The 25955-nt window shown below is 43.0% G+C and overlaps 1 protein-coding gene across 1 annotated transcript in view; it reads left to right on the top strand.

Annotated features, from left to right (window-relative positions):
* The window catches only part of RASSF8 (Ras association domain family member 8), a 100766-nt gene that overhangs the window by 6585 nt on the left and 68226 nt on the right, over positions 1 to 25955 (top strand). The window contains exon 2 of the mRNA XM_070410532.1: positions 21618 to 21697. The gene's annotated coding sequence lies outside the window, so the exon portion shown is untranslated. The remainder of the gene's footprint in view (positions 1 to 21617; positions 21698 to 25955) is intronic.

Below are 25955 nucleotides of genomic sequence, written 5' to 3'. Positions count from 1 at the left end.
CTCCCCAAATTTCCGCACTCCCCTTTATAAACTGTTTCCTTTTCATCATCCCTTCCCCCTGTAACAGTAGCATGGCCCTGGCCAGGGTGGCTGAGTTGGTTGAGCATCATCCCAAGCACCAAAAGGTCGCTGGTTTGATTCTTAGTCAGGGCGCATGCCCAGGGTTTTAGGCAATCATTGTTTCTCACATAGATGTTTCTCTCTCTCTCTTTCTCCCTTCCTCTCTATCTCAAATCACTACACACACACACACACACACACATATAAAGAGTAGTTTGCATTTTCTAGAATTTTAAATTAATGGGATCATATGTAGTATGTACTCATTTTTGGTCTGGCTTCTTTCAGAATAATAATTTGGAGATTCATTTATATTGATATATGTAGCAGTAGTTTACTTCTTGCTGCTGAATAGTATTCTATTGTATGGATATATGTACAACAATTTATCTCTGTACCTATTGATGGACATTGGGTTGTTTCTAATTATTTGCTCTTTCAAATAAAGCTGCTACATTTGCACACAATCTTTGCATGGGCATATGCTTTCATTTATCTTGGGAAAGTACCTAGGAGTGAAATGGCTAGATCATGTTAGCTGTATACTTAACTCTTTCAGAAACTGCCAAACTGTTTTCCAAAGTGATTATGCCATTTTACTTTCTTGCCAGTGGTGTATAAGCAAAAATGTGGTTCAGCCTCTCCCTTTCCTACAAAAGACTGTATAGCTCTAAATCCCAGCCTGGCTCTCCTTTCTTCCTGAGGAGGGCTCACTCCCTGGGGAGTCCACCTTGCCTTCTTCCTATACCATATTCATGCATATGTCCCCTCTCCCTTTGCATTTTAATTTCAGAAGCTCTCTACTTGAAACGGGTGAGCTTTTGAGAGGCTCTTCTTAAGCTCATTTGTTCACAAGTTCAAAGTGGCTAAGAGGACTTTAAGCTTGCAGTCCCCCGATGCAGTTCAAGGAGCATACGTTGGTTTTTTGAAGCTTTATAACCAGTTATGCCCTTGCTGCTGGATGTTCTGTAGGTCACCTTTTTCTAAAGCGGAGCAGCTTTGTCTACATTAAAAGTCTCCGGAGGCAGGTGGCTCCTTTATGGTCTCTTTGGAGCCTCTTAGTGTCCAGGTTCACTCCTCACCTTGAATTGCAGAAGCCTGAGTGGGCTCAGCCCTGGCTGTGTTCAGCCATTCTGTTCGAGAACAGTTTCCTAAACTAACATTGGGCCAAGTTTCCACCTTTGGCCCTGATCATTTTGTTGTATATTCAAAATGGAAAAAGATCTCTCTGTGCTGACTGATTATTTGTGCTAGGTTATAATAAGTATCGCTTAGCCTTTTGTCACCCTCAGCCCATTCATCCTTTGCCCTTCAGGGTTCTTCCCAATCTTTACTGCATATGCAAAAATAAAAAAAAGAAAATATTTTCTCCACGCTCAACTATTTGTAAAAGCTCTCCTTTTGTTTCTATCATAATTGTGTCTCTTTTATTAGCACTTTAAACATGTACCATACTTTGGCATTATCAGATATGATGGGATTAGTAATGTTTGTAAAATACTTTAAAACATATTTTAAATACAGCAAGCACATCCATCCACAGACTAAGAAACATGAAGGCACTCACCAGGCAGAGTTTCCAGAGTTGGTCTCTGGGGCGGGTATTTGTTCCTATCTGGACAGTTGTGATGGGAAAGCTCAGAAGTGGAAGGGTCAGGCTTTGTTTCCTGTTGCCTTTCCTGCTAGACTTTGTGAAGCATGATTCATATTTAATTGTCCACCAACTTTTAGCTCTTTGATGGCAGGAACTTGTCTGATTCTCATTGGATCCTTGGAGTGTGGCACTGTTAGTTGTGCTAGCTAGTGTTTATAACCTCAAGGGAAACCAGGCTAAACTGCCTCCAAGCATTTAGCTGTGCAGACTAAACAGAGTTGGGAATACAGCTGACTAAAATATTCATATTACATGGATGACTGAGGTGGTACTGAACTCCAGATGGTTAGGTTTTACTTGGCTTCAACAAATAGTAAGTACCTATCATGTTCAGGAGTGGAATCTGTGGAGGATATGAGTAGGGGTGATGTGGTCTGTGATTTTGGAAAGATTATTATTGAGCAACGAGAATGCTATAAGTATGCTATAGTATATAATTTTATCTATATACTAGTGGCCCAGTGCACGGATTCGTGCACATTGAAAGGAAATTAATTAGAAGGTGGCCGGTGGGATGGGACTGGGTGAGACAGACCGGACGTGCCCTGGAGTCAACCTCCCACAGTCCCTTCCCTGCTGGCCACACCTAGGGCAGCACTGTGGCTCAAAGGGTGTCTGCAGAGTGAGTGGGTCCCTCTGGCAGATGGGATCCCTCGGCCTGGCCTGCAGGGATCGAGCCGAAACCGGCTCTCCAACATCCCCCAAGGGGTCCCGGAGTGCGAGAGGGCACTCTACAAAGTTGCTGTCGCTTGGCAGCTCCTGCGTTGAGCATCTGCCCCCTAGTGGTCAGTGTGCCTCATACCTACCAGCCAGTCGGTCGGTCGGAAGGTCACTTAACCTTTTATATATATCCTATCTAATAATAGACAAACATGGTAATTAACCATACCTCCGACACGCTTCCCATTGGCTAATCAGGGTGATATGCAAATTAACTGCCAACCAAGATGGCGGCAGGCAGCTGCAGCGAACAGGAGGCTTGCTTGCTCCAGTGATGGAGGAAGCCAAGGTTCCCCACCTGCCGCCGACCAGCTCTGAGCGGCACTCTAAGCAACTATGTTGCAATTATAGAAGCTAAACAATCCCCAGAAACCTGCTTTCAGCCAGCCGGGCCTCAGAGCTGGAGCTGCAACAGTTTTTCAATTATAGAAGCTAAACAAATCCCAGATACCTGCTTTCAGCAGCTGAGGTCTCAGAGCTGGAGCTGAGCCTCAGAGCTAAAGCCGGCTCTCAGCTCCAGTGACAGCCATAGAAGGTAAATAAATCCCAGAATAAAAAGAAAAAAGAAAAAAAGGAGAGGTTGGGAGCTTCAGTCACCCGCAAGCCTGAAAACGGTCCTCAGCCCCTCATCCAGGCTGGCCAGGCACCCAAGCGGGACCCCCACCCTGAAGGGGGTGTGACCAGATGCAAACAGCCATCATCCCCTCATCCAGGCTGGCCAGGCACCCAAGGGGGACCCCCACCCTGATCCGGGACACCCTTCAGGGCAAACCAGCCAGCCCCCACCCATGCACCAGGCCTCTGTCCTGTATAGTAAAAGGGTAATATGCAAACTGACTCTAACAGCAGAAGGACTGGGAATGACTGGTCACTATGACACACACAGACCACCAGGGGGCAGACACTCAATTCAGGAACTGCCCTCTAGTGGTCAGGGCGCTCTCACATGGGAGGAGCTCTGCTCAGCCACAAGCCAGGCTGATGGCTGCCAGTACAGCGGTGGTGGTGGGAGCCTCTCCTGCCTCCTCAGCAGTGCTAAGGATGTCCGACTGCAGTTTAGGCCTGCTCCCCCCTGGCAAGTGGGCATCCCCCGAGGGCTGCTGGGCTGCCAGAGGGATGTCTGATTGCCATCTTAGGCCCAATCCCCTGGGGAGCGGGCCTAAGCCAGCAGGTGGTCAGGTGGTCATCCCCAGAGGGGTTCCAGACTGCGAGAGGGCACAGGCCAGGCTGAGGGACCCCCCGAGTGCACAAATTTTTGTGCACCGGGCCTCTAGTATATATACAAAAGCCTAAGCAACCAACCATTTGACCGTTCAACTGGTAGCTATGATGCGCATTGACCACCAGGGGGCAGACGCTCAATGCACAGGCATGGAAACATGGAACAGACTGATGAATCTCAGAAGGGAGGGGGGAGGTCGGGAAGAGATTAACCAAAGATCTTATATGCACACTAGAGGCCTGGTGCATGGATTCATACACTGGTGGGATTCCATGGCCTGGCCTGTGCCCTCTTGCAATCCGGGACCCCTTGGGTGATGTCAGACTGCTGGTTTTGACCTGATCCCCGCAGACCAGGCTGAGGGACCCTGCACTGGGCCTCTAGTAAATATATAAAGCAGAGTATGAGGAGATAATGGCTAAGTGATTTAAAGGGTAACAGTATTCACTACAACAGTATCCTATATAATAAAGGTGTAATATGCAAATTGACCAAACAGCAGAACAACCAGTCGGGGGGGGGGGGGGGGGGGGGCGGCCAGCGAGCAGGCAGTTTCAGGCCAGCCCAGGCACATGCCAGCGGGCAGAGGGAGGTGGGGGGGGGGGGCAAGGTTGGCCACTCATTGGCCGGCACCATCCCCTGATTGGCCTGCCCAGTAGCCTCCTGCAGAGGGAGGCCAGACTGCAGCTTAGGCCCACTCCCACTAAGCTATCAGTCGGACATCCCCTGAGGGCTCCCGGACTGCGAGAGGGTGCAGGCTGGGCTGAGGGGCCTCCCTCCTCTTGCCCCCCCCACCCCCCGAGTGCACAAATGGACATTGGAAACATGTAAATGGTTGATAGCAGGGCACTGGTTAAGTAAATTATGGTATAGGCACTCGGTTGACTGTTATACAGCCATTAAAAGTGTTAATGGAACATTTATAGTAGTTTGGGTAAATTTATATATTTTTATGTTAGGTAAAGTGTCAGAATATAAGCTTATACAGTGTGACCACAATTTTTTTTTTAAATGGGCATATCACAAGGAAAAAAAGCACCAGGAAGAAAAATACACCAAAGTATAAATATTGTGTCTTACTTCAAGTATATGATATTATATATGTACACTTGTAAATATCTATGCATCTGTGAACATAGGTAGGGCAAAAGTAGGTATACAGTTCATATGGAAAACAATACAATAATTGATAAATAATACAAGAGTAAACTGTTTCTCATACTCACAATTGTAAACCTACTTTGTCCCACTCTGTATGTATGTATATATATGTGTACATATCATAATTATACACTTCATTGAATTTTCACACACTGAACATACTCATGCAATAACTGCCTAGGTTAAGAAATAGGACATTATTTGCATTCCCACAGCCCCCCCCCCCCCCCCCCCATGTTCCTAGCTTCTAATGGCATTCTTAAATTTTGGAATCATGTAAATGGACTCATACAGCATGTACTACCTTGTGTCTGATTTTTCACACTCAGCGTTATCTGATTCATCCATATTGCTTATAGTGGTAGATTGTTCATTCTTATGGATGACTTAATCTTACGCTTTCATGTTTTTAATGTCTTCCAAATGTTCTGTACTGAGCATGTATTTTATAACCAAAAAGATTATTTGTATTTTTAAAGAGGCAAAGGCAATTTTGTTTGTAAAGTGCTTGAGTAGATTCAGTTGGCCAATGCGACGCGTGAAGGAGAGTAAGTTGGGGCTGTGCTGAACTGTACCCTGCAGTGCAGTGTGAACACAGCAGGAGAGCGAGATTCTATCTGTTCTGTCATTTAGTAGTCATGGGACTGTGATGAGTCCTTCAGTCTCTTTGATCCTCCGTTTGCTCATCCATTCTTCAGCTGGGTGTGATGGTATCTTCCTGAGATGATACTTGGCCATGAGGATTAACTTGAGACAATGAGTGAGAAGGTCTGCCAGATGGTGAGATCCTTTATTTAAAAATCTGGGTTAGAGAGGATGGGGCTCAGGGAGGGAAGTTATATATCCAATTGCCATGAATTTTCTCTATGGAATGAGGGGAGTTGGTTATTTGTAAATGAAAGCACTTGGCTTTGAGGTGGGGGTTTGAGCAAAGCAGAGAAGCTCTGGGGCAGGCAGCCCCAGGTGCTCAGTGAGAAGGGGCCAGAGAGGATGGAGGAGAGCTCAGCAGGGCTAAAGCCCGTCTGAGATTGGAGCGAGGACGTCAATGTGGTATGTTGGTTTCCCCCCAGGATATTTGTTTATTATGTCTTATTTGTACTAATATTAAACAGTTTTTCCTGATCATGCCAATGGAATAGGTAGAAACAGAAAGAAAAGGGAAGAAGGAAAGCCCAGCTGACGCATGAGAAATGCCTAATCTACAAAGACAACACTATTTAAAGGGAGCGTTGTCACTGTTGAGATCACCTGATTTAAAATGTCAGTGGGAGTGTTACAGGAGTCCATGGTATCTTCTTCCAAGGATATTTACACTAAAAGGCAGTGCTAAGATTTTAGTCCAGACCACAACAGCCTACAACATGTGCAGGAAACTTTTACTAATATTTTCTAACTCTGAAAGTCCTAAAATCACTAGTAGTTTTAGATCCTTTAAATTAAGCATGTCAAACTCACGGCCCACGGGCCGCCTGCCTCATTTATATGGCTTGTGTTAGCCTTTGAGTTGGACATGCTTGCTTTAAATAGTATAGAGCTTGATGGCCCAGCCTGTAACTCCATTCGTTGCTGGTATTGTTTCTATGGGAATAATATTCAGATGCAGTGAAAACTGCTGGGGCTGCACTCCAAGCTTGTCTGCCTCTTCCAAACACAGTGATGGATAAGCACTCTATCTCGAACCCAATGTTTAGAGGTTAGCTATTTGTAGATAAAAGATGTTGGTAGATTGGGTGGCGCCTTTACTCATCATTGTTCCATTCAAACAGTATCTGTTGAGTGCCTGTGAGCTGGATATGACAAAATTTTTTAAGTCTCATCTCCCAGATACTTTTTATCTAGGTCATGCATTTAAAGAAATACTTTTTGGAATGTGATAATGGATAAAATGTAGGTGTGCGTTCCTGGGGTGGGGTTGGAAGTGAGAGCTTCTGGAAACATGTTCCTAAGTCTGCAGAGGAACTCGGGGAAGGTTTAAGAGGGAAATTCACTCAAGCTAAGACTTGAGAATGAAAAGGCATTTTCTGAGCGGGTACTCCATACAGATAAAACAATAGGGACAAAGCCGCAGTATTTAAGGAGAACAAGGTCTGTTGAAGAACTACAAATAGTCTCGATATCACTAAACTTAGTAGTGGGATGGGGAAGGAGCCAAGGTGTGGAATAATTTCCCCCCCCCCCCCCGCCCGGGGAGAGAGGAGGAGGATATCACATTGTCCTAAAGTTTGTTAAGCTTTCTGCTGATTGAGTATGAGGAGCACAGTTACTGTCTCTGTCCTGAATTAAGATGTTTACTTATTCAGATTTTACATTAGGAAATGTTGAGATGGTTTTATAATTAACTAAGGCTTGGAGTACTGCTCAGTGTCTTCCAGTTCAATGTATTGAGATCACCTTGTTTATATTCAGCCCACAAACATTTATAAAGCCCATGTTATGTCAAAAGAAATTATACTTGCTGTGGGTGGTTTTACAAAGATAGGAATGGGCCTCTGCCTTTCAAGAAAGCCTAAAATGATTAGTCGAAGATCATTCAGCAGTGAGGGTTCAAGGTGAGATTAGAAGCAGCAACTTCATGACCCCTTTTGGTCCAGGGTTCTGTTCCCTCCATTACGTCATTATGCCAGGCGGGGCCTTCCACTTGAGTGATTCCAACTACCAATGAATGCACGACAGCCATGCTGTTATGGTTTCTGTGAGATGTTTGCATGGGTTCCTCCCTGTTGGGTGTGACTTAAGTATTTTGAAATGGCTGAGATTGTGGGTTATCTATAATCATTACACAGAGAAACTAACTGGCCTTTATGGGAGTTTGCCCATAACCTTCTTGTTACTTATTTTTTTCTCCACTTAAGGAACAACCTGATTTCTCATAAGCCTCTTTCATTCAACTGATTATTTTTGGAGTATGTGTTTTTCCTGGAAATAATCCACCCAGTCATTGGAGATTTTATTCTTGACTTCATATATTTAGCAGGAATATTATTTTTCATATTTCAGATATTCATTAAGTTAAAGTAATTAAGTTAATAATTTTATGAATCATTTTTAAGTACTATGACTTACTAAGTTAAGTGCACAACTTCAAGTATTTGTTTTAAAAATTAAGAATCTTGCTTCACAAATACAGGTGACTTGAACACGTGGGCTTGAACAGTCTGTGTGGGTTGACTGAAAAAATCTGTATATAGGGGCCCCGTGCACTTCAAACCAACATTGTTCATGGGTCAGCCACATACACCTTAACTTTGCTCTTGGCAAAGGTGACCTTTCTTTTTTTCCCCTTTTTTAAAAAATATATTTTTATTACTTTTAGAGAGAGAGGAAGGAAGAGGGATAGAAAGATAGAAACATCTATGAGAGAGACACATGAGAGAGACACTGCCTCCTGCACACCTCCTACCAGGGATCAAGCTTGTGCCCTGACTGGGAATCGAACCAGAGACCACGTGGTTCATAGGTTGATGCTCAACCACTGAGCCACACCAGCTGGATCAGAATTGGCCTTTCAAAAGTCATGATTAAGAACAACAAAGTTATATATGTAATATTTTCAACAATAAAGAATAAAACAAACAAAAAAGAACAACTAGGTTGTGAGGCAGCTTGTAGGATGGGCAAAAATACTAATTTTTATAAGTAAGAACCACTGATGCCAAATTCTAACCTGTAGAATTCCTATAGAGACCTGGTGATGTTGACCCCAGGAGAGTTTTGGAGGTGGTTGTACCATGTTCCCTTTTAGAAGAGCAGTCACTGAAGAATAGATGTGGAAGTTCACATAGTTAGTGGTAGGATGTGGCTCTAGTACTTGTGACACTGCTTGGGTTAAAATCCTTAGCCGCTCCCTGTTGACAGTAGGATCAGGCCTAAACTCCACTGGTCTTTGTGTCTCTGGGGGAGCGTGGAGATGGAGGCATTTCCCCAAGTCTCAGAAACAAAGGCGCAGAAGAGCAAGTAAACAGAACTAAGTACTTGTTTATTGGCACTGTGCAAGTGCAGTTTGACGGCATTATATTGATGATAGTAAGTTTCAGATCTGTCGTGGAAATGAAGATGGAACTCTTCTAACATTCTATTTAAAAACACAACAACATACAATAGACTTCAGTTGAATATGCAGAGGCTTCTGATAGAACCAATCTGGAACACTTCGTTCAATTCTAAGGTCAAATCAAGTTTGTTTTTTAAATTTTTTATTATTGATTTGAGAGAGAGACAGATATAAATGCCGAGTTGTTGTTCCACTTAGTTGTGTGTTCATTCATTGGTTGACTCTTGTATGTGCCCTGACCAGAGATTGAACAACACTTTAACCAACTGAGTACCCAGCAAGGGCCCCCATCAAGTTATTTTTAAAAATATATATTTTATTGATTTTTTACAGAGAGGAAGGGAGAGGGATAGAGAGTTAGAAACATCGATAAGAGAGAAGCATCAATCAGCTGCCTCCTGCACACCCCCTACTGCGGATGTGCCTGCAACCAAGGTACATGCCCTTGACTGGAATCGAACCTGGGACTCTTCAGTCCGCAGGCCGACGCTCTATCCACTGAGCCAAACCAGCTAGGGCAGCCTCAAGTTAATTTTAAGCTCCTAAATGACTGGGTCTAGGCCTAAATATAATATCCTTATATATTTGGAAGTCAGGCTGACCAACCTCATCTGTCTAATAAGCGTACCTGCAGTGGTGGTCACAAAGTCTTCATACTACCTCATTCCTATCTTTATTCTTATTTAATATTTTATTAATTATATTAATTTTTGTAATAAATAATAAGCATAAGACCTGTGTGTATGCGCATGTATTTGGTGGGGAGGAGATTAAAAAGCAACAGGATGAGGGACTTAAAAAACAGGCACTTAGATGAAACTGATATACAGGTAGGAGGAGGGACATCAAGACCAGCATTCTTCAATTTCAAAGTATAATCAAAAGGCTGTAATAATATTGCACATGATTATGGTGCCTTATAGTTTTCAGATTACTTTCACATAGCCCATTCTTCTACAGTCAATTTGGTCTTGCCCAACTCCTAGGTGTCTTTTGAGGGAATAGGTAGATAATGGTACCTTCCAAAGAGCTTGAAGCAGGTGGCGGTTACCTGCTCTCTTACAATCTCACTGCTAGTTTATAACGAAAGCAAGTTTCCTCTAATCGTACACACAGATAATTTTTAGATAAATATTCCCTAGCCAGTAGCCCCAAAGGGTTGGTACAACCTGGCTTATAAGCTTGAGGAGAGCTCTGATGTTTGTGTTTCAGGTGTTCTGGTGTACATTTCAAGGAGCATTTACTTGAAACGGACAACAGGATGGCAGAGGAAAGGCTGTTGGTCTTTTAGTTGCTATCAGGGGTTCAGGCTTCACCAGACTCATACTTTGTTCATTCGAGGGTGGAAGGGGCTCTAAAACATTTTAGCATGCCCACATACTTGAATCCTTTCATTTCACCAATATGATCTATTTCTAACATTCATCGTGCTCATTTGCAAGCTGCTGCTTGCACCAAAGAACATCCCTCAAATAGGTAATGGGCAAAGTGTCCCAAAGCGTTTGTCTGTTGTAACCACTCCTGATCGGAGTCGACTAGCTCCACCCTGGACAGTGCACTCCTGCTACGGTCAGAGTTACTGTACTGCCTAACCTAAATAGTGTCACAGAATATCCCATGCTGTTTATGCTGAAATGACTCAGAAATAACCGATATTGAAACACATCTAAGCCATTGAGATATCTAACGAGGTTACAATGTTATTTGTGTATTTTGTTTGATATAATAGAGAAGTATGCTTGTTAGCAGGCACATTAGTTTGAGTTTAGAATAGTCTTCACAAAATGTAGAAAGTGGGTTTGTGGTGATGTTATTTTTGCCCATATTAATGCAGCATACTTAGAGCATGTGTGTGTTGTTTCTGCTTACTGCCTGAATATTTATCAACTTCATACAGCCCAGATACTGAGTGACTCTCAGGTATACTTTTCTAAGAAGAAATGAGGGCTAAAGATTTAAAGATTTCTATTGCCGAGGTAAGGCTAAGGTTTTGACACCATCCACACATGCATACATACATGTGTGAATGTTATGTGCAGATATTTACATACTCAAGCATATAACAGATGCAGTTTGGTAGTTAAACTTAATATAGTTTTTTTTTGATAGATTGGAATATATTACCTATGGAATAAATGTGAGGCATGGTTTGCCTATATATATTTTTCTCCTGAATTTAACTTAAACTTAACCAATGTGTACCTATCATCTCTAGCTGTCTCTAAAGGTAGAAATATATTGAAATTTCCACTCTGCTTTCCCACAGGTAGTGACAGTTGGCACAAGTGGCGGTAGCTGAAGACCAGTTAATAGATAAGCTTGTCCTGGAAGCAGGTAGAGTAAGGAGGGAGTAGTCAGGCAGCAGGAGGCTGTAACAGCTGGCCCAGGCTGCAGGAGAAGCCAGAGAGAAAAAATGAGAGCAGTGCCCTCCCTGGAAGCAAAGGGGAAAGCCTCAGGAACATAGAGGTGGACAGCAGGATTGGAGCCAGAGATGGAAGTCAAGGATTTGACTTCTGTCAATGAGATCATTGATGATCTTCTCAAGAAGAGTGAGGAAATGTAGGCTGATTTTTAAATAATAATGGTTATTTATAATAATACCGGAATGCAATCTGCCAAGTCCTAAGCACTTCACATGTATTAACTCATTTAAATCTCTCAACAACCTTATAGAGTCTATACATTTTTTATCCCCCATTTTACCCAGGCACAGAATAATTTGCCCAAACTCACCTGGGTAGGAAAAAGTGAGGCAGGGCCAGGATTCTAACCCACTTTCTATTTTAACTACCATTCCATGCTGAAGCTTCACGGTGGAGGAGAGAGGTTGGGGACTGTTGCGTTCTCTGTGCCCTTGAGGAGTTTTTAAAGGCTAGTAAGGGAGATGAGTCAACAACACGTGCAGTTTTCGGTGCTGTGGTGGAAATATATCGCAGGTAGTCAGGACACAGGGAAGCAGCGGCCAGTTTTTAATTGTTGGAAGTGGGAGGGGGGAGTCAGAAAGGTCTCTTGAGGAAGGTGACCCTTTACACTGAGATTCAGAGTGGCCAAATTCAAGAGTGGTGGTTGAATAAGGGATCAATGGGAGAAAAAAGGGGACCTATGTAATACTTTCAACAATGAAGATTAAAAAGAGTGGTGGTTGAAAAAATTTAGGCATGAGAAGCTGGATTTCACCAGGTCTACTTCTGTTTTCATCAGATTTTCTACATACCTTTCCCCTGATTAAAAACAAAACAATACAAAACCACACACACACACACACACACACACACACACACAACCCTGTTAATTTAAGCAAATATACCAGGTCTTTAAAAGTCTCCAGTGAATTTGTCCTATTTAACTCGCAAATGTGTACACATTATTGTTATTTGTTTTGGCTAGGTGGGACATTATGTTGTAATACTAGTAATGTAATTACATTCAGCATTCTATTTAGGGAAGGGAAACCAAAGACTTCCCTCATATATTCTATTTTAAGGAAAAGCACACATATATACAACAAAATGGGCAGTAATTTGGGCTTTAAAAAAAGTAATTAAAAAATAAATGCTGTAACTTGTGGATGAAAAGGGTTGATATAATAAATCAAATTCCAAACTGGGCAGGTCATGTGGGTAGTCACACCTCAGGCCAATAACTTCTTTAGAGAAAGGTTTTTAAGCCCTGTCCATTGTTCTTGTGAATCTAGCTTAACACACCTTTGAAATGCCAGAAGTAATACCCCTTGAGGGCATAACCACCCTCTAGTGAACACATAATCTTAACTATCCTATAATCCAACCTATGTGTAATCTTCCTGAAATTTCCCCCTTAATTCCAAATGCATAAAAGAAGCTGCAGACTGCCATTCTGTGGAGCGTTTAAGATCTGGCTTTCCAACATTGTCTTCAGGTTTGGCTCAAAAAAACTCATAAAAATTCTCTACAGGTTTGGACATTCTTACGTTGACACTATTATGCTTCCTATGTAGAGTGGGAAAGACCCTTCCTCTGTAATCATTTCTGTGCCTTTCATTGAAAGCACCTTATAAGATATGAAATTGTTGCCTAAATAAGAACAGGGAAATGAGCAAGGGAGTGCTGGAAGTCCTGCAGGCCCCTTCTCAGGGACTGCCTCAGATGCCCTCTCTACTAAGTGGTTATGTGATGTAGCTGAATTTATTATTTCTTGTATGTGTAATAGTTTTGTTACCTATTCTTTTTTTTTTCCTTAATGTATTTTTTATTGATTTCAGAGAGGAAGGGAGAGGGAGAGAGAGAGAGAAACATCATTGATGAGAGAGAATCATTGATCAGCTGCCTCCTGGACGGCCCCTATTGGGGATCGAGCCCACAACCTGGGCATGTGTCCTGACTGGAATTGAACTTGTGACCCTTCAGTCTGTAGACTGACACTCTCCACCGAGCCAAACCAGCTAGGGCGAAAATTATAACTTTTAAAAACTAAAAATAAATTCCATAAACAAAGTTGTCATCATCATTATTATTATTGTTGCACTGACTCACTATATATATATATTTTTTTTTATTTAAACAACTAAGTGGCTATCATATGTGCAGAGGAGCTGTGCTAAGTCCTTTACCCACATTTTCATTTAATCTTTATGACTCTGCAAGGTAAATTTGCTCATTTTAATGAGTGAGAAAATAGGCTTGGAGAGATTTTTTTTTTTAACTGCAGAAAGTTAACTTAAGGACCCAGTGGGAAAAGCTGGCCTCGGAGTATGAGGCCAACATAAGGAGAAAAAGCAGAGATGAGGGAGAGCAGTGCAAGTGAGCAAAAGAATGAGACATCAGACAGATCAATCAGCCACAATCCCCGAGGCTCTGGGTACACGATGTGCTTATCATGGGTATGTTTAGCCTGCTGTGTAGTATATGGGAGTGGGGTGGTATTTACAAATGCTTTATGACAGTGTTTGCAAACTCATTACCACAGTAAGGCAGATGGCATTAAGGGGTGAAGTGGGTTGGTTGTGAAGGATGAGTGGTTAGGACTATGGCAAATTAGAGAGTACTTGAATTACCAAAAGGGGGCGGTCCCCACTCAGCTCCTGCTGATTACTGACCTTAGGAAATGTGGGTGGACCAGCTTTTGGCAAATTTTCAAGTTTTTTTCAGAGAAGTTATATATTTTGATTTTTGGGGTGATTTCCATCATTTTAAAAACATCAAAAACACTGTGATTATGGATTTGTTTTTAAATTGTATCAGTGTCTTCCTATTAGCTGGTGGGAGTAGGTGGGGGTAGTATTAAGCTTGTAAGCTTGTGAGAGAGGATTTCTTGGTACCTAGTAGCCTCAGCCAGCTACTACTGAGCAGGCAAGGCCCGTAGTTATAAATGCCCTGATTTTAATTTTTGCATAAAAGGAGATGTAGATGTCAGACTGTTTTGATAGTCTTGTTGAAAGAATAATTTAAATTCAAGCTGATTTTTTAAATTATGAAATGAGATATTTTAATTCAGTGAATTTTTATACAATTAAAAATCTATTAAAACTTTCAAACTACCGGCTTTAACAAACTACATTAAACAATGTTTGAGGGAGGGATGTTGAAGGATATTATTAGCATATTATCCTATAAATTTAGATTTTGTCCAGAAGGAAATAGGCAGGAGATACTGAGGCAGGTGCTTCATTAAAAGGAAAAAAAAAAGGGGGTGTGTGTTGTTAGGGTGCCTTTTGCCCTGGTTCCTGGATCCATCCTCGTTCTGGCATAATAGGGCCTTTCCTCCTGGATGGTCAAGTACAGGGTCGGTCACCTGTATAATGTTAATGTGTTGTATTTGCTGGTGCCTTTCTCATGAAGGTGGAGTCGGGCAGGTTGCTGCATGACCTTGCTGCTTCATAACTGAGCTGTAGCACTGCTTTGCTGAAGATAGGCTAACCCAGTCCTCACCTTAGAGCAGGGGTCGCCAACCTTTCGGCCCTCATGGACCGCCAGTGGCCTGTCGGCGACCGCTGCCTTAGAGTGACTGGTGAAGGATATTTGCTGTTGCAGTCAGGGTTTTACTTGTCAGCACCATATAAAGCACAATTGATTATTTCTAGATCATAGTTTTCCAAGGCATTCTCCTTGTGAACGTTAAACTACTCTTATGTCTGTATCAGATTTAATTTGTGGTATGTAAGGGAGGCGTAGCAATCCCAACTTCAAGGATCTATGCTATATTTTGGGTAAATACCAAGGAGTACAGTTGCTGGAAAGAGTATATTTAGTTTTGTAAGAAACTGGCAAACTGTCTTTTATTTTGCATTCCCTCCAGCAGTGAGAGAGATTTCCTGTTGTTCCACAGTCTCGCCCACATTTGGGGTGTCAGTGTTTTGGATTTGGGCCATTCTAATAGGTGTGTAGAATCTCCTTGTTTTAATTTGCATTTTCATGATAATATATGATATAGAGCATCTTTTATATGTTTGAAGGGCATTTTCACATAAACATACTATTTTTCATTGGGAAGGAAGTGATCTTGTCCCCATCTGACAGATGTGGAATTTAGGGAGGGGTGGCTAAAATTTCATTTTGGGGAGAGAAGATCTTCCTGCCAGGAGGGCAAGCTGTGAGTCCTAGTTAGAGGCAGTGTTGCAGAGCGATTGGGAGCATGGATTGCAGTAGACAGGGCTGGGCTCATGTACAGACTTTGCCGTTTATTAGCTGGTAACCTGGGTCATAGATTATTTAATCTTCCTGTGCCTCCTGCTTCATCAGAAAATGAAGAATGAATTACATGCATAAAATATATAGAACAGTAGGTTGACACATACAAAGTGCTATTAAATGAAGTGTTTAGACAAATTTTTTCCTAGCTCTGGCTTGTAGCAAGTGATTCACCCGTGTCTGTGACCCTGTAGCAGAGTCCTCTTCAAGGATGAGATAGTTATATCCAGGCTGGTTTCCCCAGCCTCCCAAGGTCGGAGTGGACCTGATGATTTTTGTTTATCAAGTCATCCTCCTCCAAGACCCTGCACCTCCCAGGGCCATAGAGCTGTTGCCAGTGTCAGTTATTAAAAAGATGCACCAGGTGCACTTATTTCCAAGAGCTCTGCAGGTGAGAAACAGGGTCAAGGAGGTTATGACTGTCCCAAATTCACTTCCCAAGCAGAGCCGGGATGAAGGAGTTTGATGTTGTCTATGCTGCTCCAGAACATGTAGAAGACAAGGCCAGTTTTCTTTTTGGAGCCTTGATTTCAGACAATGTGAATGAACTCACATTTCTTGCGTCAACTTGTGGTCCCTGGCACCAATTCAACAGCAACAGGAACCCCCAATTTGGGGTGCAGTGAAGAAGGAAACTTGATTCCGTTCCAACAGCTCAGGTGTGATACAGCATGACTGCGGAACAGCTCAGTGTGTTACAGCTCAATTAAGAAGCAGCATGGCCGTGGCAGGGGTCACAACCACCTGCTCCTATACGCTTCTCTCTGCCTTGCTCTGCACCTGTCTGCCCCACTCTGCCTGCTCTGCTTTGGCAAGACTTCTTTCCTATGGGAAATGCAGTCTTCTGTTTTCAGTGGAAGGGGAAAGTGTGCTCCCTGAGCCTAGGGGAGTTGACTTATAGAGAGAGATGCCCCACCCCTGACCTCTGACTAGTCTGTCCTGTGCAAATGAGGACTCCTCATCTTCACAGTTTGGTTCTCACTGTCCTGATTGGTTATAATGGAGCTGCTCTGATTTGTCAGTGAAGATGCTGTTGGGAATAGAGCTGCAGAACTCCGATTGGACAGGGAATGCCTCAGTCCTATTGGTTGAAATAAAATTTCTGGAACTCCTTTGTAAGGCCTGGCTCAGGTGGCAGGAACACAGTGCAGGCAGGCAGTTCAGTACAGGCTTCTCCCTGAAGTGCAACTTGCATGAGAGGCCCCTATTTAGAAATGGCTACTAGCCTCTGTTTTTGTTGGTTTGTTTTTAATTTGAGCCCAGTTATCCACCAGGAGCCCTTAGTAATCTTCTTTCTCAGGGTCCACACTTATGTAGGCTGGACCATTGAGACTCCTGGGTTCAATGTGCCCACTGGGACCTGTGATGTGCAGGCTGCTGCCTGCCAGTTTCCGCATCATGCCAGGGCAGCTTGCCTCTTCGGTGAGCACCTCTGCTGGCCACTCCTCTTAACACAGTTTCTCTCTGAATTGTGCAAGGATTAGATGTCCATTGGCTTCTGTGTGTTTCCCATGATTCTGATTTATTTCCCTTCAGTTTTCTTTAATCATTTCCCTTTGTTATCCCTCCCCCCTTATTTATTTTTATACACTCGCCCATATGTGTTTATGCCATATTTCCTGTACCTGGGGCTTCGGAGTAGACTCTTCTTTTCTTTTTTAACCAGGTTGGGATGGGTTGTTCCATCTGAAGATAACCAACCTTTTAATACACACACACACACACACACACACACACACATATTTATATTTATTTCAGAGAGGATGGGAGTGGGAGATAGAAACATCAATGATGAGAGAGAATCATTGATTGGCTGCCCTCTGCACACCCCCTACTGGGGATTGAGTCCACAGCCCAAGTATGTTGGTTGACTGGGAATCAAACCGTGACCTCCTGGTTCAGAGGTTGATGCTCATCCACTGAATCACATTGGCCAGGCAGGAGTTGGACTCCTGACTTTTAGAGCCATTGTTAGGCAGTGAACTGGTGTGAACTGGAACATGGTATGAACTGATAGAAATCCGTAATACATGGTTTCATATGCTACCTGCAATGGGAAAGAGTACACCAAACTAAACCAAAAACTGTGGGAGACTACATATAACTCCAGACACCATCTAAGGACTCTCCTTCCTTCAGGCACTAAGACAGGAAATGATAAGGTTTCAGAAATGTGTAAAGTATAATCTTCCTGAGTGCCTGGCATAAATAGTGTTTAAACATAAGGATACTCTTTTCTTCAACTTAAGGTAGCTTTATTGCTTATGCTTTTCTTTGAACTGAAATGAGGACATTTATTCAAGATTAACATACATTATGAAACAGCTCAATTTAGGAAATTAGATAATTGTTTCAAGCTTGCTTGACTGTGCCAACATACTGTAGTATTTTTCAACTTCAGTAGTAGAATCTTTGCTCTATATTTTTTGCTTTTCTTAATGTATGCTGAAATTTTCCCATCAACTTATGTTTTAAGCAGACAATGAAAATCATTGTCACTTGAAATTAATTAGTGTTATTTTAAAAATGAATCTCTTCCTCACATTTGAACTTACTCTTTGTTATGGTAGGGTCTTTTTAACATTAGTTCTCTTAGACCATTAGGAGAAAAATGGGGGGAATTTTAGAACATCTGTGCAGATGACTTCTAGTCAGAACTGCCAGGTCTTTAACCACAGTGTTGGGATTTTTCTTACTGTCCTGTAGCAGTATTGAACAATGGTTAATTGACAGCAATAAAGCAGGATAATCAAAGCTGATAAGCTGAGAAGAGGTTAACTCGAGCAACGTTTAGTACTTAGAAAAATTTCTCAGGTAAGAGGTGGTCAAAATCTGTTTTTAGAACATCATTTGTGTTAATACCAAAATACAACTTAAAGCCACAAGTTTGTTTTATCCTTTTTTTTTTTCCATTTAAAAAAATTGTCCTCCTATCCCCCAATGAATCCTTCCTTGTATGGGAGAAGGAAAAGAGAAATTTGTATCACCTAGCTGCCTGCATTGCCACCACAGGAAATAGCATGTCAAGTTCCTGCTTTATCTAGACCCTCCTCCTGGCCATCCTTTACCCTCATTTGCTGAGGGTGCCAAAGGGTGCTAGGTGCTGGGACTGTAAGGTATGAGACGGGATTCATTGTACAGTAGGGGAATGGATCTCACACACAACACAAAACAGTGTCCTTTTGTTTGTTCAGGGAAACTGTCTGTTGAAGGACTATTTATTACTTCATCGGTTTTATTACCTTTGTAGTTTACTTAATTTAAATGAAAAACCAGTTAACTTTTAAAATTTTTCCTTGTCTTAGAAAGCAGCTCTTCCAGGGGTTTACTTACCAAAACTCTCCTGCCGACACACTGCGTCTCCCACAGAGCCTGCACTTTCTGAGCCACAGCAAAGGCAGCTTTATGATGTCTGCTTTGCAGAAGGAGCCTTCTTTTTCTCTTCTTCAGTTCTTTCTCTCCCAACATTACCATCAGTTTGATGTTTTCTCTTAAAACTTTGGCCCCACCATGTGTTCTTCCTTATCACTGGTCTACATCAAAGATCATGCTATTCCTTTCTTAGTGCTTGATGTCCCAGTGTTGCATTTGTCTGATGTGTGTTCTGTAGGAAAATACAGCTTCTGTTAATACGGTTATCTTGTCCTTTAATCTGTATGCACTTAAGAGTGGTTCTTTTGGCTGACTCAAATTGGAGTAACAGATCTTCAATAAAGACACCTCACTTATTTGATGAATATTTATCAAAACTCTGAAAATAGCTCTCTGGCGTATGGGATATTAAAGTGTTAGCGAGGGAAAGGGGACCCCACCCAAGTAATCAATGGATAGCTTGTTCTAGTAAAGTTTAGGACATGTATTTTTCAAACTGGTCTAAATAAAAATGATTGCGTGGCTACTTAAAAATAATTGATCATATAATTTTCTTGTCTTATCTTTCTCCTTTGTTCTTGATTTCCTGCATGACATTTAATTACAAATTGTAAGACTCACAATGCATTTCAGTTCCTATGGTTTATGGATTAGTTTATGAGCCCAAAAGGGAAGGGTGCAGGAAAAAGTGGGAATACTTATTAGAAGCAGCGTGGGTTATGTAAATACCCTGGGATGGGAGTCTGGTAGGAAGAAAGCAAACACCTGAGTTCAGATCGGGGCTCCACCATTCGCTGGCCATGTGAGCCTAGAAATCTTTTTGAAATCTTAGTTTCCTCGTCCACAGAAAGGGTATTCTAGGATTTACCTTCACAAGGCTGTGAGCAGTGTCTCTGAGTTGTGCAGTGTTGCCTGGCACTTATTTACTAAGTGCCTACTGTTCTCTAAAGGCAGGAACTGGGTTCTGATCAGGTCACCTCATCTTTCTGAACCTCAGTCCCAGTGTGGGGTGTGCAGGAGGCAGCGGGTCAATGATTCTCTCTCATCATTGATGTTTCTACTAGAAGCCCAGCGCGCAAAATCATGCAGCCTCGCCATGTTCGCAGCCCCGCCCACCTGTGCTGGTCTTTGGGTCTTTGGTCGTTTCGGCATTAGGGACACAGGCCTTTTATATATATCTTAGGATTTCTCTCTCCTTCTCCCTCCCTCTCTGGATGATTAAGAACTCAAGAGCAGTCCGGCCAGCATTGTGGCTCATTGGTTGAGCATTGGCCTATGAACTAGGAGGCCACAGTTAGGTTCCCTTTACGTCCCCCACCGGGGACTGCGCTTGCAACTTGGGAATCGAACCAGTGACCTCTCGGTGCCTGGGATGATGCTCAATCCACTGAGCCACACCAGCCGGGCTCCTCTGGCTTCTTTAGGAGATAAGTAGTAGGTCCATTGAGGCCAGGACTCTAATCCATCTGGTAAAAGAGGGTGAAACAGGAATTCTGTGATATCTAGTTGGCTTCAAGCCTACTCATTTTCATTAGAAAAAAATTTAATGTGATTGCTAGTCTCTTTTTCTTGTAAATCTTGGAAACATGCAGTAAGGCATCTTTGCGCTGCAGCTGTAACTCTATGTAAAAAAAATAATATGGAAATGAATGGCATTTTTATAAAAACTATTAAGTTATATGAAGTGTTAGTTTAGTAACCAGATTTGGAGACAATGTCTCCATTCAGGGTTATAGTAGCTGAGCAGGGAGAACCCAGGTAAGGAAGGGGAGGCTTTGGACTAACTTCTCCCTTGCTCAGTTGTGTTTGAAGTTTATACATTTGCATCAGATTTGGGGGCTTCCAGCTCTTTCTTTTTACACTTTCAAATTTAATATTTCATATTGTTTTATAACTAAGAATTTGATTGTAACTTTTTGGTGGCATTTTCTATTCATAATAAAAGTTGTTCAGTTTCTTGGTATATTAAAAAAATTGTTGAGGGAAGATGGTCTTGTTACTAAAGTAAACCTTTCTATAAATAAATGCAGAAACATCTGTTAAGGGCATAGTCTGAATGTAGCAGACATAAGAATTGCGTCAATTCTCGCCGTGTAGCCAAGACTTCTTTCTTAGGCTTTCTTTCTAACATGATGGCAGAGTTTCACATTCTCACAGCATTAGGCGATAGAGCGGTCAAAGGACTGGTGCCAAGTTACACTCTTTGCTACCCAGTGGTTGTAATTTGTACTCACTGAGGAAGAGTGCGGCGTGCTTTTGTTTGTATTTTTTAGTAACGAAAGCTTGACTCTCTCCTTCAGCTTCATTTTTAGGCCCTGTCCTTAGGCAATTTTCCAAATGTCTGTTAAACTGCTTTCAAGAAATTATTGTGGGATCGCAGGGAGCTTTGTCAGGAGAAAAAGAAGGCAGGAAGTCTTTCCTAGAGCACCATAGGCCCATCAAATGACCTTTTTAAGAAACAACTGAAATTCCTTTCCCAAAGGCACAAAAATACTAATTGAAACCAAACCAAACAAACCCACCCCACAAGTACTGCCATTCAAATGACTGAAGGGAGGGTCCGCAAGGGGAGGAGAAATTCTTGGGAAAACTATTTGAAGCTGAAAGCTTGTGTATTTTTGCTCTTTAATGATTATAAGTTACAATGGGGTGCTTTAGCATTTTTAAGATAAAAGTTAGCCAGGCCGATGAGAACACTGTGTCCCCTTTCAGGTGCCTGTGCCTGGTGCTCTACCCTCCCTCAAGACTACCTCACACTCTTCCCGCTTGAGGACAGACTCCGGCTCAACAAGGTGAGTCTGTAAGTTTGTGCTCCTTACTGCATCCTAGAAGAGTATCACAGGCATTTTAAAAAATATTTTTTCAAAGTTTGGTAGGTTTTAAGAATTGCAGTCACTGTGAACTCTTAAGAATCATTTGTAAGCCCTTTATTTAGGTAAGTGTCAGTGTGGTTAACAGTGGTACCTTTTGCCACTTTAATGTAAATCCTAGGTTCAAATTTGGGTTGATGCTGCTAACATTTGGTTCCAAATTTGGACTCTGGGGCAAAATTTTACAAATTATATCACCACTCTTGGGCTTCCTGAACACGCTTCTAGTAATGCTTTAAACCAGGGGTAGGAAACGTCCTGCCCATAGGCTATATTAGGCCCACAAAATCATTTGGTCCACCCCTAAGTGGTTTGCCTCACTGGATAGAGTGTTGGCCAGTGAACTGAAGGGTTCCAGGTTCAGTTCCTATCAAGGGCACGTATCTTGGTTGCAGGCTCCATCTCACATTGATGTTTCTCTCTCTCTTTCTCTCCCCTTCCCTTCCACTCTCTCTAAAAATCAATGGAGAAAATGCCCTCCAGTGAGGATTAACAGAAAACAAAACAAAACAAAATCATTTGGTCCAGCCCTGCCAAGGCATTACGGTTGAGTTAATTAAATGTTTGACCAAATATAGCAGGCAAATTTTTAAGTTGAAGATTTTGAATCTACACTAATAAAAGAGAAACATGGTAATTGGCGTACGACCGCTACCCTTCCCATTGGCTAATCAGCGTATCCTTATGCAAATTAACTGTCAGCCAAGATGGCGGCCGGCAGCCATGCACTGAAGCGAGCAGGGAGGCTTGCTTCCTCCAGGGACTGCAGACTCCAACGTTCCCTGCCTCACTTGCCGGACTCTCAACTGCAACTCTAAGCAACTATTACTATGTTGCAAATAAGAAGCTGAACAAAACTGGCTTTCAGTCAGCCCCGGACCACAACATTGTATCCATGTTTTCAGCAGCAAGGCCTCAGAGCTAAAGCTGGCCCAGAATAAAAAAAAAGAAAAGAAAACAAGGAGCGGTTGGGAGCTTTTAGTCAACTGCCAGCGGGAAAACAGCCCTCAGCCCCTCAGCCAGCCTGGCCAGGCACCCCAGTGGGGACCCCCACCCTGATCCAGGACACCCTTCAGGGCAAACCAGCCAGCCCCTACCCATGCACCAGGCCTCTATTCTATATAGTAAAAGGGTAATATGCCTCCCGGCACTGGGATCAGCGGAGCAGCGAGGCTCCCGGCACCGGGATCAGCTGAGCAGCAAGGCTCCCTGCACCAGGATCAGCGTGACAGGGGGCAGCGCCCAAACTCACTGATCAGCCCTGCTCTGTGCCTGATAGGGGGGAGCTCCCCAATCCTCCAATTGCCCTGCGGCTCTGTGTATGACAGGGTGCAGCACCCCAACCCCCCACCCCCCCATGGGCCCTGCTCTGTGTGTGACAGGGTAGAACCATAACCTCTCCATCGGCCCTGCCCCGAGTGTGACAGTGGCGGTGCCCCAACCCCCTGAGCAGCCCTGCTCTGTGGGTGATAGAGGTTGGCACCCCAACCCCCCTCCACGGGCCTTGCTCTGTGTGTGGCAGGGTAGAGCCATAACCTCCCCATTGGCCCTGCCCTGAGTGTGACAGGATGCAGCGCCCCAACCCCTTGATCCGCCCTGCTCTGTGTGTGACAGGGGGCGGTGCCCCAGCTCCCCTATCGGCCCTACTCTGTGAGTGACAGCGGGGAGCTCCTCAACCCCCTGATGGACCCTGCTCTGTGAGTGACAGGGGGCAGCGCCCCAACCCCCCAATCAGTCTACCCTGAGCGTGGCTGAGGGTGGCATTGCAACCTCCCGATCCGCCCTGCTCTGTGCATGATGGGACGGCGCCCCAACTCCCCAATTGGCCCTGCTCTGAGCCTGACCAGGGGCTGCACTTAGGGATTGGGCGTGCCCTCTGCCACCCGGGAGCAGGCCTAAGCCAGCAGGTTGTTATCTCCCGAGGGGTCCCAGACTGCGAGAGGGCACAGGCCGGGCTGGGGGACCCCCCCCCCCCTGCCGCCAGTGCACAAATTTTTGTGCACCGGGCCTCTAGTCTATAATAATAAAAGGGTAATATGCTAATTAGATCAGACAGCTGAATGACCTTCCGGATGTCATTCAAGACGAAGCTGCGGCAGTGGGGGCCAAGGCAGAGGCAATTAGGGGCAATCAGGCAGGCAAGCGGTTAGGGGCTATCAGGCAGGCAGGCAGAGTGGTTAGGGCAATCAGGCAGAGGAGAAGTTAGGGGTGATCAGGCAGGCAGGCGAGTGGTTAGGGGTGATCAGGCAGGCAAGCAGGCGAGTGGTTAGGAGCCAGCGGTCCTGGATTACGAGAGGATGTCTGACTGCCAGTTTAGAGGATGTCTAAACTGGCAGTTGGACATCCCCCAAGGGGTCCTGGATTGCAAGAGGGTGCAGGCTGGGCTGAGGGCCCCCTCCCATGTATGAATTTTGTGCACCAGGCCTCTAGTGATGTTATAAATATCCAAATGGCCCTTGGCAGAAAAAAGGTTCCCCACCGCTACTTTAAATGGACAGTCTCTTATAAACCAGAGACCTACGCATTTCTAGCAGTGAAAGGCTAGAAGGTTTCGATAAGTCTGAAATACGTCCTGTAGTTTGAGCTTCCATCTCTTTAGTAGTGTTACTAGTTGGCTCCATTAAATAAAGGGCACACAGAATCCTTGGAGGTGAGAATACACAACTAAATTACTTTCCACTTGCTTTTCATATGTTTGATGTGTGTAATCTCTTAATCTCTGGAACATTCAAGTGATTTACTGGTCCCAGGAGGGAAAATAGTTTGACTTTATTTGTAGTAAGTGAATTACTTATGAATAAACTGTTCACATTTTACAAGTGAATAAACTGTGTAAGGGTACCAACCAGCATGCTGTCTCATAAATTCCTTAGTCCCTCATTTGCAAAAGTTACGTGTTTGCATTTTTGCCTAGATGATGAATTTCAGGGGTCTCACATACATTCATTCCCCCATGGAATAAAAAAATATAACCTTAGAGCCTTCTAGTAATTACTAGACTGTGGAAGGAATGGATTTCTGGAAGCACAAGTCTGTATTCTCATTGATTCACTTGTTCTGGACCCTGTTGCATTGTTTGTGGGTTAGGAAACCAGGGCTAGGCCACTAGTGTTGAGAGTCAATGATAGTCTGATTATAAAAAGGCAGTTGTGTATGTCCCTGTGAGACCTGAAAAATTCTAGTTGAGCCCTGCTTGTTGTAGCACCTATTTGTAATACAGTCCAAAGAAGAAAAGCATAAGAAAAAAAAAAGTATTATGTAGCTAAACTGACTAAAGTTCTCTCCATGATTAGATAGGCACTTAAATTTTAGTTTTAGCTTTCACTGCTGATAAAGCTATTTCATAAATCTTTCCTTTATACATCAATTATTTCTGTTCAGGTGGATTTATATAGTATTAAATTATACCAAGAAGGAATTGTAGTTCAAGTTTAGTATTGAGGGATTGTGTACATTGAGTTTGAACAGTTTAATTATTTTGTTTCTTTTTGAAAGCTACTAGTTACCCGCTAATACAGGTAGGAGCTGTATGAGTTGCTTGGAGTTTGCTGCTGAAGAGTTTTCATTTTTTCATTGTTTCTGCTCAAAGGCTCAGTACACTAAGAATTAAATGACTTTGATTCTTGACTTCAAGTGCAAAGAGGCTCCTTTAGCACACTGCTTTATTTTCCTTTTGAAATTAAGTTTTGTTTGTTTTACATAAATGAAGGGCTCCTGGGCTAGGGTATAGCTAGCTATCCATGACATTTGTAAAACTTTTTGCCTGTGCTGGTTACTGAAGTAACCCGGCTTACTCATAGAGGGAAGGGTATGTGAGTTCCCCAAGTCTTTATGAATGAGGCATCTAATTTTAGACATGCTAACTTAGATGAGCAACAAAACCAGCTTGCAATTCTCAGTATTGTCACACTGTAAACAACCTTAAGCTTTTCATGGAGTTACTTTAAATTTTTAATGTCTTGCAATCAGATTATCTCTACTAAAGCACATTTTCTCCATAAAGATGCAGTTTTCCCCAACATTATTCTTTTAAAGCATAATGATAGAGAATAATTCAGTTTATTACAAGCCATCTTTGTTAGGTTTATAAATTTGAAACTATGATAGCAAACCCATATTTTCTGTTAAAAAAGACAGATTGGGTAAAACAAATAAGACTTTAATATTGTTTATTTGCTTC

Source organism: Myotis yumanensis, unplaced genomic scaffold (assembly GCF_028538775.1).
Source record: "Myotis yumanensis isolate MYYU_CA2020_CCGP unplaced genomic scaffold, mMyoYum1.0.hap1 SCAF_3, whole genome shotgun sequence".
NCBI lineage: Eukaryota > Metazoa > Chordata > Mammalia > Chiroptera > Vespertilionidae > Myotis > Myotis yumanensis.
The sequence above is the reverse complement of the archived record's forward strand: the minus strand, read 5'-3'. Positions and strand labels throughout refer to the sequence as shown.